Below are 20,002 nucleotides of genomic sequence, written 5' to 3'. Positions count from 1 at the left end.
AAGTCCGATGATAACAAAAGACTTCGTTGTAAAAAGTGCCATAGCCAGACTGTTTATAGAAAATATGTAATGTAGCTTTACGTCATGATTGTAGTGAAGCTTTTCATGCTTGAATCTTTCAATTGAAATAATCTGTATTTGTAAAAGAAATGTAATGTATATTTTAATATTAAATTAATTACAAGTAAATTGATTTGTAGATTTATAAAACGTTACACAGCTAAAAAGTAATCCACTTTGCTTGTAATTAATTTAATATTAAAATATACATTATATTTCTTTTACAAATACAGATTATTTCAATTGAAAGATTCAAGCATGAAAAGCTTCACTACAATTATGACGTAAAGTTACATTTCATATTTTCCATCTATAAACAGTCTGGCTATGGCTCTCTTTACAACGAAGTCTTTTGTTATCATCGGACTTTACGATAAAATGAATCCACAAAGGAAACATTGCGCGACTACAATCCTACTCACTAAACATCCGTAGTCTTATTCCGCTTACGTTGCGCGAACGCAACACTCGCTTATCCTACAGGTAAGAGCATTTTTTTTTTATTTTCAATGTAAATTTATGTTATAAATGCTTAATTTAATATTTGTTATTATTTTCATAAGAAAACAATCATTCCTTGTAGTTTTGGCGGTTAATGGGCTACGACAATCTAAAAAAATTACCATTTGATTTGAATTTTTAACTCGAATCGCAGGCAGGAATGCTTTTTTTTATAGTTATGTAAACTTTTAACTGTCGTAAAATTCATATAAAACAAGATCTGTTGATTCAAAAAACTTCTACCGCAACAGGTGGAAGAGAAAGAAAACATAATAGACTCGAATAATAAAGAACCTGAAATACTTACACTGCCAAGAGATTATACGAGGGCTGTAAATTAAGTAATGGCAACATAGGTATAAATCAATTTTTAATGAACTTGCAAGTACAATTGCATTACATTCCTTCTATGTAATCAACAGCAAAGCTTATAACCTTTTGCCAAATGTCGGGAAGCCGTTGTAGACCAGTGGCAATGTGTTGATTGTTGAGGTGAGCGACCGAGCGCCCTACTGCGTGGAGTACAGATGAAACGTCATGAAATCGGTGACCTCGGAGGGGTTCCTTCAACTTCAGAAACAGATCGAAGTCACAAGGACTCATGTCGGGTGAGTATGGAGGGTGTTCCAGGATTTCCCACTGCCACCGTCGCAAAATGAGAGTGACATTGTTTGCAACATGGCAACGAGCGTTGTCATGCAATACGATAGGGAGATTGTTGTGCAATAAACGTGGACGTTTGCGCCGCATAGCCAGACGAAGATGGTGCTGTAGAAATCGGCAATAGTAATCTGCGTCAACAGTTTGTTCTTCAGGTACAGCCTGTGTAAGAATCACATCGTCCTAGTCGTATGCCATAATCAGCATAACCTTCACCCCTGTCGAAATTTCTGTGGACGTGGCGAACCCATGGACCTTATAAGAAATAGACTAACCCAGTGGGCGGGGCGTGCGTCACACACATGTCGGGAAGAGAGAGTAGGGACGATTTAGTTTTTCGTAACATTGAAACATATGGCGTTTGTATTACATAACTCTTTTTAATTATTAAATGTGATACGTTGTATAAATGATGAGATAATAAAAATCACAGTTTTTGCTAATAAGATTTTATATATCTCATGAAACCACTTTTTAGCGCATTTTGAGTATTTTTTTTTTACTGCATTTTGAGCATAAGCGTAATTCTTGTCTAAACATCATTACTTTGATAAAACGGTAAATACTCTAAACAAAAAATTTATGAATTTACTTTTGCCTACAAATAAAGTAAAATTAAGTAAGATTGATAGTACATGATGCTACGAAACAAATAAGGTAAAATTAAACAAGATTTGGTAATTTTTTTTTTTAAATTTTATGAACATTTTCAGATAGCAGTAGCAAATATTTATCATTTCAAATGTTTATAGAAACCAAGGATTGTTTTATTTATTTTTTCTGTTTTCAAAATTATTATGGTATTAAAAGATGATCATTTATGACAATATTAATAACTCATAAAATTCGGAGCATAAACTTTTCTGAGTGTAATGAAATATTTAAAAAAAAATCGCAGTAAATAAAAAAATCTTATGCGGAACTAGAAATAAATTTTTAAAAAAATAATTACTATAAAATACAAGATATTATATGTCCAATCTTAAATTTTTATTAATGCGCCTAAAGTAACCTTGTAATTTTATATACCTGTAAATACTTTAAGCAGAATGACTATACATCCATAAATACATATGTATGAAGTAAACAATTTAGGATATTTGTTGCATTGAAAAATTCGCTTACTTCACTTTTTATTTCAAATATTTGTGAATATAAGATTATATCTATTTATCTATTAATGTAAATACACACACCTATATATATATATATATTTAGAGAGAGAGAGAGGAAGAGAAACAGATAATATGGTTTATGATGCTTAAATAAAATTAATTTAGTAAATCTGCTTCGAATATTTTCTCTCTGTTTAGATTCATTGTAACATGCAACTGCGTGATGCATTCTGATTTTTAAATATTTAAATATCACTGCTTTAATTAATTTAATCAGGTGGTTTTTATCTGGATCATCATCATAAATATGGTCTTGAAGAGAAGGAAATATATGTGTTCCTACGCTTTTTAAGAGTCATGAAATTTATAATATTTTTTTAATTCAATTTAAACTCCTTTTCAGTCTGCCTAAAAATTATTTCTGCATTTTTGCGGATCATTCGGACGTCACTGGAAAGAGAAGTCAAACCTTTACATCCAGATTTATAATATTTCAAACCTAGCAAACCATCATATGGTTCTGTTGAAACTAAAGCTGAGAAACAGATATTACATTTTACTTTATAAGCTAAGCTTTTAACAACAAAACCAGCTATATAAAATGTATACTTTTCGTTCTTAAATATTCTTATTTTTGATTAGTTATAATACTAGGAATTAAAATTTACCTATAATTTAAAAAAGCAGCAAAAAATTATAAATTTTAAAGAAAAATTTTCAAAAATTCATTTTTAGGCATTTTAGTATTTAGCCATAGTTTAGTATTAGTTATAGTTTTAGTAAGAGAAAATTACTTGGTTGAATTTTTCTGTTAGTTCAGATTTAAAATATTATTTTCTAAAAGAAGAAGTTACAAATTCGCTTACATCATAGGAAAAGCTAAAAATATATACAAGCCTGAAAGCATGCAACAGCTTTATAATTATTTAGAACGTTAATTATGCTTGAAAAACATGCTAAGTATTTAAAAAGCAATCTCAGTGTCAAAAATAAAAATATTTAAAAATTCTTACTTGTGAAATGAGGCACTACCACCAGCTTTTTCGTGACAATTGTACGCGCTGCAATAGCCAACCATTGCTAATTTCTGGAAGTCGTCCCTACTCCTCCGGATGTGATCGAGGTGACAGCCGGGAACGCGCCAGACAAGGCAGAACGCAATTGGGTTAGTCTATTTCTTATAAGGTCCATGGGCGAACCTTGGTGACGCCATTCATTTGATTGACGCTTTAATTCAGGCTTAAAGGCCCATATCTCATCAATGGCGACAATACGCTGCAGAAATGCGTCTCCTTCATTGTGGTATCTCTCCAAGTGGGTGCCAGCCAGTTCATACAGGTGCCATTTCTGTACTTCGGTTAGTCGATGTGGAACCCAGCGGGAAGCAATTTTCCTCATGTTGAGAGATTTCTTCATTATGCGCCACACCGTTTGATGACTCAGACCAACCTCTAAGGATAATTCTTGGACAGTCCATCGGCGGTCTATGGTAAGGGAGACCGCTCAGGATGTCAATCTGCTCTTGAGGAAGGGAGGGCCGACCTGTGCGTTGCAAATCCTCAGTCTCATTCCGACCCGAACGAAATGTTTGAACCCATCGTGCTACTGTCCTATACGGCAAAGCATTTGTGCCACAGGCTTCCACTAATCCTCATAGCATTCTGTTTCATTTTTGCCACGGGCAACCTCAATTTTAAGCTACGATCGCTGATCACCTTTTGAAAACATGCTTTAGAGCGATGGAAACGAAACTCCTCACTTTAACGCCACACAACAACTACCCTTCGAAGCAGAGCGACTGCTTTTTGCACTCTATATATCGACAACAGCGCCACCTCAGCGCTCCCATATTCTATTTGCGCATGCCCGCCCTTCTGCGAGTTTCAAGGTTAAGTTGCCGCTATTTAATTTACAACCTCCGTGTTCGGTTTAATATAGCGCCCTCCAAGGTTCAGCGCCCTCTTGTGAGAGGAGCCAAATGTAGTTTAGTTGGTTGTTGAAGAATGTACGCCGCGGACCTGTGGTGCGTTCGCTAATTCCACTTTTCTGTGCTAATGGAGCACTTAACTTGTAACTTTGTACATTATGTAAATAATTAAATATTCGTGTGGCCGAACTTAGTTTTATTTTGGAACCAGCGCCATTATCTCTCGTAACGCATCTCATTTTATACCAAACAAAATTTTTGGTCCGCTCGCGGAACTTGTTTTGGTTTTGTTAACTAAGTTCTTATTAGTATAAAATGGCCATTATAGTTGCTTTAAATCGAAAGATGGGCTCACTAAAAGCCCAGTTAACCAGAATAGACTCTCATCGCGGATAGTTCCAGCACATGGACTAAAATCAAAATAGATGCCAAGCTCAAGGCCTTGGAAAAGATGTCTGTTGCATTGGATACACTTCAATCGGAATATTATATTGCTGTGCCTGAAAAGGATGATACTTCTGAGATAGAAGAGGAATTATTAGATCTAGAAGGAAGAATCGACGATCTAGAGGTAAGTTTCAATCAAATGTTAATTGATAATGTTGCTAGTATTAATAAAGTTGATATCACAAACAGTAGTTGTAAAGTAAAGTTACTTGAAATTCCACATCCGCAATTTAGCGGAAAGTATGAAGAATGGAAGACATTCATCAAAGGAAAGGATCTTCTTGACAGCTGCTCACAGATTAAATGCGTGTCTGCTCATTTTGCGAAACAATTAGGGATTAAAAAAACAAAAGCTTTCGCTCCGATTTCAGGTCTAACGACAAAAGACTTATTGTTCCACAAAACGGTTTTTGGATTCGTAGTTAGTGGTACTGTGCATAATTCACCACTTGAATCACAATACTGTGGTCTGCTTACACAAAATGAAAAAAATTGAAGAAACATTGCAAAAATTCTAGGAGGTAGAAAATATTAATATTCCGGATTCAGCACTTAATACTGAAGAAAAATATTACGAAAAACATTTTAATGAGACTCATTATCGAACCTCTGAAGGTCAGTACGTCGTATGCATGCCCATGAAGGACTCTGAATTGTTGGGCGAGTCTAGAAACTTAGCAGAGAAAAGACTTGATCAGGTTCGGCAGTGATTGGGTCGGGACTCGAATTTACAACGATTGTACTCAGAATTCATGCAAGAATACAAGGATTTAAAGCATACGGAACTAGCTGAGGGATCTGAATCCATAAATGATTCGTACTATCTGCCTCACCATGGGGTTTACAGACCGGACAAAAGTAATAAACGTTTATGAATGGTTTTTAACGCCTCCACTGCCATGACATCGGGATTGTCATTAAACGATATTTTGTTGAAAGGAAGAATTACACAGCAGGAATTATTTTCTATAATGGTTAGATTTAGAAAACATCGCTACGCCTTCACAGATGTACAAAAAATGTATCGTCAGATTCTAGTTCATCCTCCACAAAGAGACTTGCTGAGAATTCTATGGAAGGACAGTGTTGATGCACCAGTCCAAACTTATAAGCTCAACACAGTAACGTATGGGACGTCAAACGATCCCTACCTAGCAACTCGAGCTCTTAAACAGTTAGCTATAGATGAAAGCCAAAACTTACCTCTAGCATCGTCCTTCGCTCTTAATGACTTCTATGTCGACGACATACTTTTCGGAGAATCATCATTTGAAAAGGCTAGAATTATAAAATCCCAATTAATAGATTTGTTAAAATTAAGAAAAATGGAATTGCATAAATGACGTGCAAATCATCCAGATCTGCTTGTGTCTGAAAATAAGGTTACCGCTCATTCAAAATACACTTTTGAAGAGCAACAAGAATCGTCGCCTCTTAAAACTCTTGGTGTCCTATGGAATCCTCAGATTTTTGTTTACAATGACCATTTCTCACTCTAACAGTTATAGTAAACGAGATGTTCTGTCACTAATTTCGAAAATGTTCGATCCACTTGGTTTCATTGGGCAAGTGGTCACAAATGCCAAAATATTCATGCAAAACTCTGGCTTTCTAAACTCGATTGGAATGACACATTGCCAGATTCTATGGCCAAGGAGTGGATTAATTTCGTATCCACGCTCTCTGAACTAAGTAATCTTAAGATTCCTAGATTTATATTCCAGGAAGATCACATAGTGCTCCATGGATTTGCAGATGCATCCTCTTCGGCATACGGAGCTGCAATCTATGTTCAAGTTTTACCAGTTTCGGGATTGCCAACCGTTCGACTTTTGTGTAGCAAGTCATGAGTTGCACCTATGAAAACCTTATCAATTCCTAGACTGGAACTAGGTTGCCTTCTATTATTCAGATTGATGGATAAAGTGATATCATCGTTTAAAGTAGAAAAAGTAATTCTTTGGTCTGATTCTACGATTTCTCTTGCTTGGATTAGAAAATCATCACACTTATGAAAAACTTTCGTGAGCACTAGAGTTGCTTTAATACAAGAGCTTGCGGAGTTATACCAATGGAAATATGTGCCATCTGAATGTAATCCAGCTGATGTCATATCACATGGACTGGATGCCAGTGACATCCTTACATGTGATATCTGGTGGAATGGACCAGACCTTCTCCGTGAGGACGTGCATTATCCAGAACAAACTCTTGAGCATACGACTGATGATGAGTATGTCAAGGAACTAAAATGTTTATCAGACTCTAATTTTGCAATATTAGAAAATAATTCTAGTTTAACCTCTCTATTAAATCGAACAAATAATTATATGAAATTAATCAAAATTTGTAGTTTTATTTTTAGGTTCTTCAGAATCATTAGGAATAAGGAAAAGGTTTCAGGGCCTATATCCTTAGAGGAACGGAAAGGGGCCGAGTTAACATTAATTCGGGAAGTGCAGAAAGGTAAGTTTTATTCTGATATTGAGTCACTTAAGAGGGATACCAGGTACCTCGTAGAAGCAAGCTTAAATCGTTAAATCCATTCATCGATAATGATAAAATCTTACGCGTCGGTAGCAGACTTGCGCAATCTCGGGTAAGTTCAGTGCTTAAATTGCGCCGGAGCCCACCGGAGCCCGGCTCTGGTACTTCTCAATTTTTAAGATAAATTACAATTTTAGCCGGAGCGCACCGGAGCTCTAAATAAGATGAGCTCCGGTTCTTCTTTTTATAAAATGAACCACAATTTAAAGTGGAAGAAAATTTAGAATTCCTAACGATAGTTTAACAATATAGCTTAACGATAGTTTAAAAATAGTAATAAGTTTAACAATAAGCAGACCTTGCATACTCTATTCCTCTAGAAATACGAACTCATTAGAACATAAGACGTTCAAGTAAAGTCCCCGCACTCACATACGGAAACCTTTCCCTTTAAGAAGGGCAAAAAATTTGGGGAAGTTTGTTTAGGAACGTATAAATTTCTCGCCATGCCATTGTAGCTACTGTATTGTTATCGATGCTTACAGTTATTTATCCTCGCAGGAAGGAAAATAATGTGTTCTCAAATGTGCGTTAAGTGACAGCGAGTACAATAAGAGTAAAATACTGAGATAAATGCTCAAGCACTTCCTATACATCGTCTTCCCACAGTATCCATTAATGGGGGAAAGCATAAACAGCGACTTTACATTCATCCTTAGGAGTCAGATTCAGGACTCATTTTACCCTTGACACACATCTGCTTAATGGCCATACTGGTGTGCAAAAATTAAGGACGAAGTCGCAAAATTAGCATATCAGCTGAACGAAAAGGCAGAGCGGACAGAAAGACCAATCAGGAGATTAAGTAAGGTGATGTACGGTAGCACACGCGCAGATATGCAGGTAGACGTAATGGGGGAGTGTCTGAGTAGTATAAAGCATGTTGTCGGCGTAAGATCAGTATTTCTGGCAAAGAGATTGCATGCCGTATAGCAGTTAAAATCACACCGAGTTCCTGCCTCAGCGAGAAATGGCGAATAATCAATCTGTTAGACGACATCTGGATGCTTTTACCCGAGGTCGAATCATTGGGAAGTTGGAGGAAGGCCGCAGTGTGACAAGTGTGGCTGCAGAGTTCGGAATTGCTCACAGCATCGTTTCACGACTTTGGAGACAATTTCAAACTACAGGAACAGCTATCCGGGGGTTTAGTAGTGGTCGTCCACGAGGAACCACACCCGCAGATGACCGGTATATTGCCTTACAGGCCAGAAGAAACAGGCGGCAGACAGCGGGAGAAATCGCTAGACACACGACACAGGCGACTGGACGACCGATATCGCGTTTTACCGTGGACAGAAGACTGCACGGTGGTGGTCTGTTTGCACGACGCCCTATACGGTGTGTACCTCTAACGCCTGCCCATCGGAGAAGGCGTTCTCTGTGGTGCCGGGAACACCGGAATTGGAGAGACAATGAATGGGGACGAGTACTCTTTACAGATGAGAGCAGATTCAGTCTGAGAAGCGATTCTCATCGTATACTCATCTGGAGAGAGCGGGGAAGCCGCAATCATCCCTCAAACATCATTGAAAGGGACAGGTATAGAGGTGGCGGTGTTCTCGTTTGGGGAGGCATCATGCTTGGTAGTCGTACAGACCTCCACATCTTCGACGCAGGTTCAGTCAACGGGACCCGTTATTGTAACGAGACTCTTCTTCCATATGTGCGTCTTTAGAGGCGCTATGGGTCCGCAGTTCCTTTTCATGGAGGACAATGCACCATGTCATCGCACAGTAGCTGCCGAACAGCTCTTAGAGAGTGGGGATATTGAACGTATGGATTGGCCGGCACGATCTCCGGATCTCAATCCCATCGAGCATGTATGGGATTTTCTAGGCAGACGCTTGGCAGCTCGTACCTTACCACCAGTAACGATTCCGGAGCTTCGATTGGCGCTGCAAGACGAATGGGCAGCAATGCCTCAACAACTCATTGACACCCTCATTCTCAGCGTGCGCAGACGCTGTGAAACCTGCCTAGCCAGTCAGGGGAGATCATATCCCCTATTAAAGACCGGATGTTTCTTCCTGGACACCCATCACAGGGATGTTTCGGCCTTCAGTCGCATTGCGCTCCATGCTACTTTTTCAAAAAAGCTTCTTTTTATCCCTCTGATTTCTCTTTTAGTAAGTGTTGCTTACATTACTCGTGTTCTCACGTATTGTGGATCTTACGGTATTAAATGTGTTGATTTGGAAAGCTTTTGTACAAAGTTATATTGAAAAAACCGTCTCGTCCTTAATTTTTGCACACCAGTGTATATCAGCAGAGAGCCGCGGTCAAAGAAAGCGTTCTCTCTCACCAAAATTCCCGTCATTTTTTGTTTCCACCAACTCATACCCTCATTCTGTTTCGCCCTGGAATTTTCATCAGCTACACTTTAAGTATATTTAATTTTTGTGATGATAAAATAACTTCCCCCCTTACGATCAGAGCTTAAATTGGGCCTGAGGCCATCGGATCTCGGCTCCGGTGCTTCTTAGTTTTTCTAATAAATCATAATTCTAGCCAGAACGCACCGGAGCCCGGAATAAGAAGGCTGCGGCATTTCTTTTATATAATTGAATAACAATTTCAGTAGGAATTTTATTTTAACAATAAAATTATATTAAAAATCGCTTATTAAATTTCAATTTATCTCTTTACATTTTATTTAATTTCAATTATTTCATTACTTCAATCTTTAATTATTTCAATAAATAATAATTAATTATATAATAATTATTGATTAAATAACAATTTATCAACATTAATTAAATAGCTATTAATTAATTTGATAGTAATTAACTATTTAATTTAAAAATTATTAATGAGTTTAATAGTCATTTTATTTATTTATTTTCTCTTGTTCCTCTTTGCTGACGATCTTCCATAGGGCTCCGGCACTTCTAATCTTAGAAATTAAGCCCTGGGTAAGTTATTATTGTAAATATCCAATCATTTTGACAGCTAGACATAGGTTGACTTATTTGATCATGTACTATTATCATCTGAAATATTTACATCTTGAACCAGAAGTTCTATTGAATACTGTTAGACAAAAAGTTTGGCCCATCAGCGGCAGGAATCTTGCTGGAAAAATAGTACATGAATGCGTACCGTGTTTCAAACACAGACCTGTACAATAAATCAGATAATGAGTGATCTGTCTGCTGAACGAGTGTCAGTTGAATCAACCTTTAACAAATGTGGACTCGATTTTTGTGATCCGTTTCTTATAAAGGCAAAAAACCAAAGAAAGGGAGTTTTTCAAAAAATGTATGTTGTAGTATTTGTGTGCCTTGTATGTTCCATCATTGGAGTTGCTTCATTTCGCCAAAGAAGTATCGGTTGTAACAGCTTTAATATCGTTATTAATCTCTCGTGCATTTGAAATAGTTGAATAATAAATAATGTACAGATTACTGGCAATATTGAAATGCAGACTCGAGTGCCTCGTGCGACTCTCGCACGAAGAATGTAATTTATTTTTAAATGTTAGATTATGTTTTCTCTTCTTGTTTGTATGTCGCCATTTTTTTTTTTTGAGTGTTAAATAAAAGTTATTGCTGTGTTCCATCATTGGAGTTGCTTCATATCGCCAAAGAAGCATCACACTTGCTACAAAAGCAATTCACTTAGAAATTGTCTCAGACTTATCTTCGGAAGCATTAATTGCTACCCTAAAGAGATTTTTCGCTAGGAGAGGGAAAAGCTCAACCATATTTAGCTACAAACTTTCGTGGAGCTCGAAATGAATTAAAGCAAGCTTTTTAAATTAGCCAAAGTACCGTAACAAGGATTGTCCGACTATTTGTTGTCAGAGGGGATTGAGTGGAAATTTATACCCCCTAGAGCTCCACATTTTGGTGGGCTTTGGGAGGCGGTGGTTAAATCGTACAAAACGCATTTTAAAAAAACAGTTGGGAATTCAAAATTAACTATTGAAGAATTTTTAACTTTAGTAACACAAATAGAGGGAATACATTAACCTCCAGACCAATTTCTGCTCTCTCTTCAGATGCAAGGGATTTTAATGCGTTAATGCCTGGACATTTTTTAATTGGCCGCTCTATAACAGCCCCTGTAGAACCAGAAATTATAGTCTGAACAAGTTTGAAAGTCTGACAACAAATTGTCTAGATGGGAAAGAGTCACCAAAATGATTCAGAATATTTGGAAAAGGTGGCAACGGGATTACTTATCGCTACTTCATGAGCGAACGAAATGGCAGATAACGTTAAATATGGAACTATGGTGCTCGTGAAGGAAGACAATTTGCCTATTTGTCACTGGATTCTAGGTCAAGTTGAAGAAGTTATACCCGGATTGGATAAAAGAGTTAGAGTAGTTAGTGTACGCACGGCAGTCTCTTTAAAAGGCCTGTCACAAAATTAAGTATTTTGCCCATATCAGACAACTATCAAATATAAAATACCCATGTTATGAATGGACATTATTCTTTAGTGCAAGCGTAATATTTTTATGTATGACATTTATTTTTTATTATATGCTACTGAATTTAATTGTGTTGAAATAATTAGTGTTAAATTGTACTTTATTGTGTATTTCATATGTATGTGTAAACTTGAATTGATTGTAAAACTTTTATGGCATTCTTGAAACTTGTTTCAATGGGGGCCGGAATGTTCGGTTTAATATAGCGCCCTCCAAGGATCAGCGCCCTCTTGTGAGAGGAGCCAAATTTAGTTTAGTTGGTTGTTGAAGAATGTACGCAGCAGACCTATGGTGCGTTCGCTCGTTCCACTTTGTCTGTGCTAATGGAGCACTTAACTTGTAACTTTGTACATTATGTAAATAATAAAATATTTGTTTTCCGAACTTAGTTTTATTTTGGAAGCAGCGCCATTATCTCTCGTAACTCATCGCATTTTATACCAAACACTCCGTATAATAAGGATGTTACGAAAAAAATCTGCAGAATCATACGTGAAACGACTTATTTGCAGCATTCATTTACTACCCAGATGAGGCCCATACGCCATTTTGAACACTGACGTCTCTAAATGTTAAGGATTAAAATTAATGCATAGTTTAATGAACATTTTAGAGCAATATTAGATCACCAAATTTAACTTTCGATATCATTCCTGAAATATTTGTATCCTACAGACGATTTAAATAGTCAAAATTATGAACATATAGAACTCAAATAAACAATAATAAAAGTTTGCTAAACTTGCCGTCTTTTTGCTTGTTAAGAATAAACAGAATTTTAAACGTATTTCGAAAATTTAGATATATCTTAAAAATTCCGATTTTTGTCGTTCTTTAATGCCAAGTTTCAAAAGGGATATTTAGAATCTATCCATTTATTTAAAATACATGAATGAAAATTGATTCAGATTTTATTATTTTCTGATGGTACCAAGGGCTAGAGATTTCTGATATTAGAATGAGTAGTTTCGTTTCAGATAAATCTTCTACACATTCTGATTATCTTGAGAAATACTTAAACTATTGTAATGTTTTAACTTGTGTTTAACTGTTAAAAGTAGTGTATCCTCATATTGAATAACAAAATTTAATACAGACTTAGGCTGTTCACATTTTGGTGCGCAGTGTGCGATTTTAGTTATGTAGCACTATGCAAAAATCTGTTTTCTTTCTTTTTGAAGAAAAAGGTTGTTTTCTCTTACAAGAGTTTCTAAAACTGTTTTTCACTTTTTATTTATTTATTTAGTTTTTATTAATTTTTTGCTTCAAGTAGAGAAAACATATATTGACTGAGATGCATACGAATTAATTATTATCCAGTAGCCTTAACCTAATTTTCTGCAAAACTAAATGAATATCAAATTTGCAAAAATATTTTTGCTCAGAATTCGCTTTTTGTTGTTTTGTGATTTTTGTATGCGCTGATTAAAAATTTTAAGCGCATAACTTAAAATTCTTCTCATTAGTATCAACGGCAATTCGATTTTTTTCTTCAAGCACTGTAAAATGGAATTTAGAACTTAATAAACATAGAAAATTCAGTAGAATAATGAAATAAACTTTGATAAAAAAAATGGGCAAGTTCTCTACAATGCAAATCAGCGTGACAACTAGCTGATGGCTTTGGGATGTTTAAATACAATATAACCTAAAAATCTCCATTCCTTATAAATGTAACTAATTAGCTTCTAGTATCGTATAATTATCAAAGTTTGCATTTATAACTTATGGCCATAAAAATCTTCAAATTACTTTAAAAAATTATACAAAAATAAAATTTTTAAGTCCTATAACTTGTATATTCAAGTTAGGTTTTAAATTTTGAAAATAAAATTCTACACTGCCTTACAATAATAATACAGGCCACGTAATTTTGTGAATATAAAATATAAAGAAAATAAAAATTTAACTTCGTAATTATTGGACTACATAAAAAGTCTCCGTGGTTTTTGGTACATTTTTGAACAAAAATTCTCTTTATTGAAAATCAGTTTTAATCAAGTACAAATTGACCATTATTATCTACGACCTTTTGCCACTTCTCGGGTAGCTTCATAATTGTATCGGATAGAACTTATGTGGTTTGTCGTCGAAAAAGTTGGCCAAGGGATTTTTAGCGGTTCTTCAGTCGGCCAACGTTTTACTATCAAAAGAGTTTTGCAGAGACTGAAACAAATGGTAGTTAGACGGTGCAAGGTCCGGGCTATACGGTGGATGCATCAAAACTTCCCAACCAAGTTCCATCAATTTGTTCCGAGTCATCAAAAATGTGTGTGGCCGTAGATTGTTATGATGGAACAGAACTCTCTTTCTGTTGGGCAATTCTGGTCGCGCTGTTTCTGAATTTCTTCGTTCAAACGGTCGAGCTGTGCACAGTGCAGCGCCGAATGGATGGTTTCGCCAGGTTGCAGCAGTTCTTTCCGAATTCTTTGCCGTCGAAATTTCCGAAACGCAATCGAGCAAACCAATCCTGAGTCATTCCTTCTCACACAGCATTCTCACCGTAAAGCATCGCATAGCGTATTTCTTCAGATATTTCACTCATTTTCAAATCAATGTAACTTTTTACATGAGCAATGAATTACAAAACTATCTTTACAAACAATGGATACTGAATGTCACCTTTTAAGCAGATGTTAGTTTTAGACAATAGGGTGAGTGTTGCCGGATATATAGGCATCAACACCGTCTAGTGGCAAAAAATCGCGGAGACATCTTACATGACCCTATATATCTGTTTAGAGAAGGCTTTTTAAAACTTTTAAAATATAAAATTTTAAATACATCTATTAATTACATTACAAAACCACAAGAAATTTCAAAATATCATAATGTAATTAATTTTTCATTCGAAACATTTAAAATAATATTACTAGATTTATTCTTCCTGTTATAAAATGTAAGGTAAAAAATATGTAAATCAAAATTGTAATTTAAATTAATAAACCCCTTAATTCTCCCTCTCTATTCTATAAATTGTAATAACCTCTCTGGATTGCGTCATTTCTAGATCAATCCTTCTTGTATGGCCTGCATAATGTTGATGACGTAGGTAGTTCGAAACCTAAACTCAAAATTTTGAAAACTAAAACCTTTCTGACCTAAACTAAAACCTTTCTCTTGGCGATCTTCCATATTGGATAAATGTGCATCTTTTAGCTTCACCCTCTATACTCTCTTTCTAGCGCAACAGTCAGCATCAAAAATGTAAATTTTCTGGAAAAAGGCATGATTAGATTGCCAAGTTCATTGTGGCCAAAAATGTCAATTTAAATAAAAATGGAATTTAATCCGCCTTGACTTCCAAGTTTCTTAGATATTACACATTTCACATTTTAACATTCTATGCAATCACAATTCCTCTTCAATATGCCATCTACATGCTTCGTCATCAGTATCTGTCTTTCTACGTTTCAGTATTACATCAGTACTTCTAAATTTGTTTTATTACACACATATATATACACACGCTGTCTACCAATAAGTACTTGGATACCCATGAAAATTCTAGTATCTGCGGTCCTGATGTATGTTACGCCCTTAACCAATATATATCTTGTAGGCAAAAACACTAGCATAAGTGGCATGCAAAATGCCGCGAAGTGCAGAGTTATGTGATTCCAGAAAGATGTAATCTGGTATCACACAAATAGTTATCCTTAAGGGGTATATCTAGTTGAGTTGAACTGCCCAATTTCGCCAGTGGCCTAAGTGATTCAGAAGTGGAAGCATAGCGGTGATTATTGGAATGTGCTTCGAGTTGGCCGACCCGCGAAACTGGGAGATAGGAGTGAAGCATACTGTTCACAGAAATTCGGAAGGGCAAGCACCCAGCCGATAGGCCACATACTCCAGAAGTTTCAACAGGGAATAAAGAGTGTTGCTTCGATGGATATCACCCGTATGAAAGCACATCTGCTTGGTTTTCATGGCTTTCCTGCTGCCCATAAGCTTTTGATCACAAAGTCCAACTGCGCTGCTCGGTTAATGTGGTGCAAAGCATGCCGACAATGGACCATTGATCCGTGGAAACGAATTCTCTGCAGCAACGAATCAAGGTTCACCGTATGCCTTTCGAATGGCAGGGTCTGGAATCTGCCTGAGAACAACACCTACTGCCAGAAAGCATTGTGCCACTCTTTAAAGTTTAGCGGAGGTGGAATTATGATCTGGAGTTTTCTCCTGGTATGGACCAAATTCATGGTAAACTCAACATTGACGCCTAATGCACTATTTTGTACGACAGTGTGCTTTCTGCGTTGCGGCAGTTTTACGGATTGGACCCACGTTACTTTCAGGATGACATCAGCTGTCATGTTACAAGGTCTAACATGGATTGGTATGGTGACAATGGGGTTAACTGAATGGAACGACCTGCTCAAAGTTCAGAACTGAACGCTATCGAGAACCTCTAGCATGAGTTGGATCGCCGTAAAGGTGCAACAACCATCTAATATCGGTGAAGGTGTGTGTGTGTGTAATTATGGCAAAGCACACTAGGGCTATCTGCCTAAGAGGTGGGATGCCTTCGTGGAGGACTTTCTATGGGAAACTGGCTCGTATACACGTTACACATGGGGAAAACCACGAAAACGCCCATGCAGCCAGCCCGTTCGCGGGATTCGAACCTCGGACCGAACTACCAGTGTTCAGCGACTTTTACCGCTCGGCCGCTGGTGGGCCAATATCGGTGAAGGAACTTACATGTTTTCTTTATGCCGAATGGAAGAAAATTCCAATAGCCGCATACAAAGATTTGTAGAAAGCATGCCCTGAAGGTTTGCGGCTGTAATTGCTGATAAAGGCTCTACCAGTTATTGTATATGAATAAATTTCATTTTTCTATCACCAGGTGTCCAAATACTTATTGGTAGATAGTGTACACAGGGTTCGTACACATTTCTGCATGTGCAAATTAAGTACTTTTAAGGACCATTATTGAAAAAAATTAAGGACCCATCAACAAATGGGAACTGAATAAATTCAATTAAAGATATTAGCTATGCCTGAACTTCATTTTTTTGATACCATACTAAGAATAAAATTGATCCACAAGTAGAATGCATTATTAGTAAACATAATAACTTCATTTTTGTGATACCATACTAAGAATAAAATTGATCCACAAGTAGAATGCGTTATTAGTAAACATAATTATGAAACAAATTTGAGAATAAAGTCAACTTTATAAAATTTATCACGTAGCATTAAATATTTTACCCTTATAATAAATAGTTGGACATATTTGAAAGAAGATTAGAGACATTTTATTTACATTTTACTAACAGTTAGCTTTATGTTGATTTTTTCTTTTATGTCTCATTTTGTCCCGTACTTGCTCAGTTTAGAGTTAAGTAAACAGCATGTCAAACGGCATAGGTTAAAATAAGAGGTCAAATCATAATCAGCATGATTCGTTACAGAAGACTAGCTGTTGCCACCAATGCTGCTCGCCTAGAAAGAGGCCTGCTGATCACAATAAATCTGAAAGCCTGATGTAAGCACCATTCGCAAGTTTTTAAAGTTAGATCTGCTCTGCCTGTCTGACACAGTTAGTGTCATGACTTCGTGTAACTGGGGTTGTAACCCAGTTAATATATTTTAAGATTCCAATACGCCACTAAAGCACCAGAGGTGATAAGTTGTTTTGTACAAGTCTCACTAGATGCAAAGAATTAAGTTTTACATTAATTTTTACATGTTTGTGCTATATCTTGTGGAAGGGTTTGATATGAAGAGATAACTTTAAGGGTGACCAGTTAGTTGCAAATAATCAAATTAGCTAGTCAGATACCCTTAGTCATTATAGATTTACACGGCACCTATTAAATTTATTCTTTTTTAAATATGTGTTAAAAAGCACTATTAAATCACAATATATTAACATGTCATAGTTTAAAATACATGAAATGTATGACATTGATTCTTAAACGATATTAAGACAACTACACATTCAAAGTGACAAAACATTTATGTTTTGTAGCAACAACACTCAACAAAATATTTATGCATCTTTTTAATTTGAAGCCCTTCCAGACATTCTGGCTAACTTATATGAAGCTCCTTCTCTTTAAGCATCTTTCCTAACAATTAGAAATTTGTTTCAATATGCAAAGCAATATTCCCACTAGTTTCTGCGCGTTTTATCTCTTAACTTGTCAATCTCTTGAGTATGTACCTATGAGGTTCACTCGATCTGATAAAAAATTAAATAGACAGACAGACGTGAAGCAAATTATCGCTATGTCTGAAAGTAACTACAAAGTCAAATAAACCTGTTATTTAAAGAGACCTTAGAATATAAAGGCATGTTCTTACGCTAGCAAAATCAACTACAGCTTATGTGATCCAATTACACAGGAACAGTCAAATTCAAAAGGGAGACAAGAAACATATTCGGTCTTACAACTCCAAAACCTTAATTTAAAAACTAAGTGATTTCCATTCTGTTGAGGAAACAGAAAGGGAAAATTATAGCAAAGGCTGAAATTATAAACAACTGCTTAATTTACATAATAATACCAGGACATATCTTTGAAGAATAATTTTCTTTCTCTTCATGCATTCAGTTTCTTTATTCAATACGTTTCCTCTTCATTTTAGAAATTTTGGATTTAATTAAACATTTCTGTTATTCTAAATTTCTTATATGAACATTCAGAATAAATATAAAATATTTATGGTAAATGCCAATTACAAAGCCTGTGTAGCAGAATTTTTAGAATTTAGTGACGCAGCGAGCAACAAAATCTAGAAATGGCTAACTTTTATAATTTAGGAAGGCACTAGGCATCAGAATTTAGGATTTACAGAGATTGCGTCAGGTGGGAAAATGCATAGAACCAGCCCTGTGTAACATACACAGAGCTATAACTAGGGTTTTCAGTGCTCAGGGATAACTGAAGATTTTAATTATCAGTTATTGAAATTATCAGTTTTCAATGTCTTTATTAACAGAAAAATTCATTTCTATAAATGCCTGTCCATGTGATAAGATTAGAAGTATTTTTTATATTTTCCATGCTTGGAACTGCTGAAAAGTAGAGAAATAAATGCTTAAAAGGGAAGATAAACATGTTAAAAAAAATTCTAGTATCAGAAGTAAAAACATTCAAATATTGTTTTTCTGAAAACTCTCCAAAAAGTAAAAGTTCATCACAAACTTTCTGTAAAATACATCCATTATGTGTTAATACCATGAAGACATTTTTCTGGAATCTTCTTGATTCGTGGGTCAGTAAATCTCACCTTCAAATCCTTCTAAACTTTCCAAGTTGCAATATCTAAAATCCTAAAGAAAAATTACCCCTACCAATTCTGTAATAGCAGAAAGCCAGAAATATGTTGAAAGACTTCTAGTATCAGAAGTAAAACATTCAAATATTGTTTTCATTGTTTTTCTGAAAACTCTCAAAAAAGTAAAAGTTCATCACAAACTTTCTGTGAAATACATCCATTATGTGTTAATACCATGAAGACATTTTTCTGGAATCTTCTTGATTTGTGGGTCTGTAAATCTCACCTTCAAATCCTTCTAAACTTTCAGAGCTGCAATGTCTAAAATCCTAAAGAAAAATTACCCCTACAAATTCTGTAACAGCAGAAAGCCAGAAATATGTTGAAGGAAAAAAATAAGAGGAAAAAAGTATAAAATCAATTTTATACAGAAAACTGATGCATATTGAGATAATTGTACAGGGAAATCTCTCACCATGTAAAGATTAAAATGAAGGCATTTTTAATTATTTACATAGCTATTTTGCTTTTGCTAAGAATTGTTTCATAAATTTTGCTAAAACGCAATTTAAGCATTTATTACCTTGTTTATTTTTCAGATTCAACATATTGCATAATAAGTTGCCAAAATGGAAATTAATGTCACTTTATAAAATGACAGCGAAAAATATTTCATTTTAATGTTTTTAATTGAATACAGTTTCAATACATCAGCATTATTTTAATAAAATTTATCAATGTTATAATTTTAAAAAAAAATATCTCCGAAGAATTCTCAGATTTCTGAATTAAAAATTTTCTATAGAAACTGATCTTAAAATCACCAAAATGTTGATAAGTCGTCAAATTTGGAACCGTTTAACAAAGAATTCACATTCCCAAAACGAAAAGCTGTTTAAGAGCTCTTCATTAGGAAAAGGGAAACAATTTCGAAATGCTTATATTTTACTTCTTACTCTTTTACTTCTTCTTCTTCTTACTCTTCTTATATTTTACTTTCTGTAAGTAAAATATTAATATAAATATTTATATTTTACTTACAGTAACTTGAGTATTCCACCATTTATAT

Source organism: Stegodyphus dumicola, chromosome 5 (genome assembly GCF_044657685.1).
Source record: "Stegodyphus dumicola isolate Sdum_Otavi_A_Nest chromosome 5, ASM4465768v1".
Taxonomy (NCBI): domain Eukaryota; kingdom Metazoa; phylum Arthropoda; class Arachnida; order Araneae; family Eresidae; genus Stegodyphus; species Stegodyphus dumicola.
Note: the sequence above shows the minus strand (reverse complement) of the source record.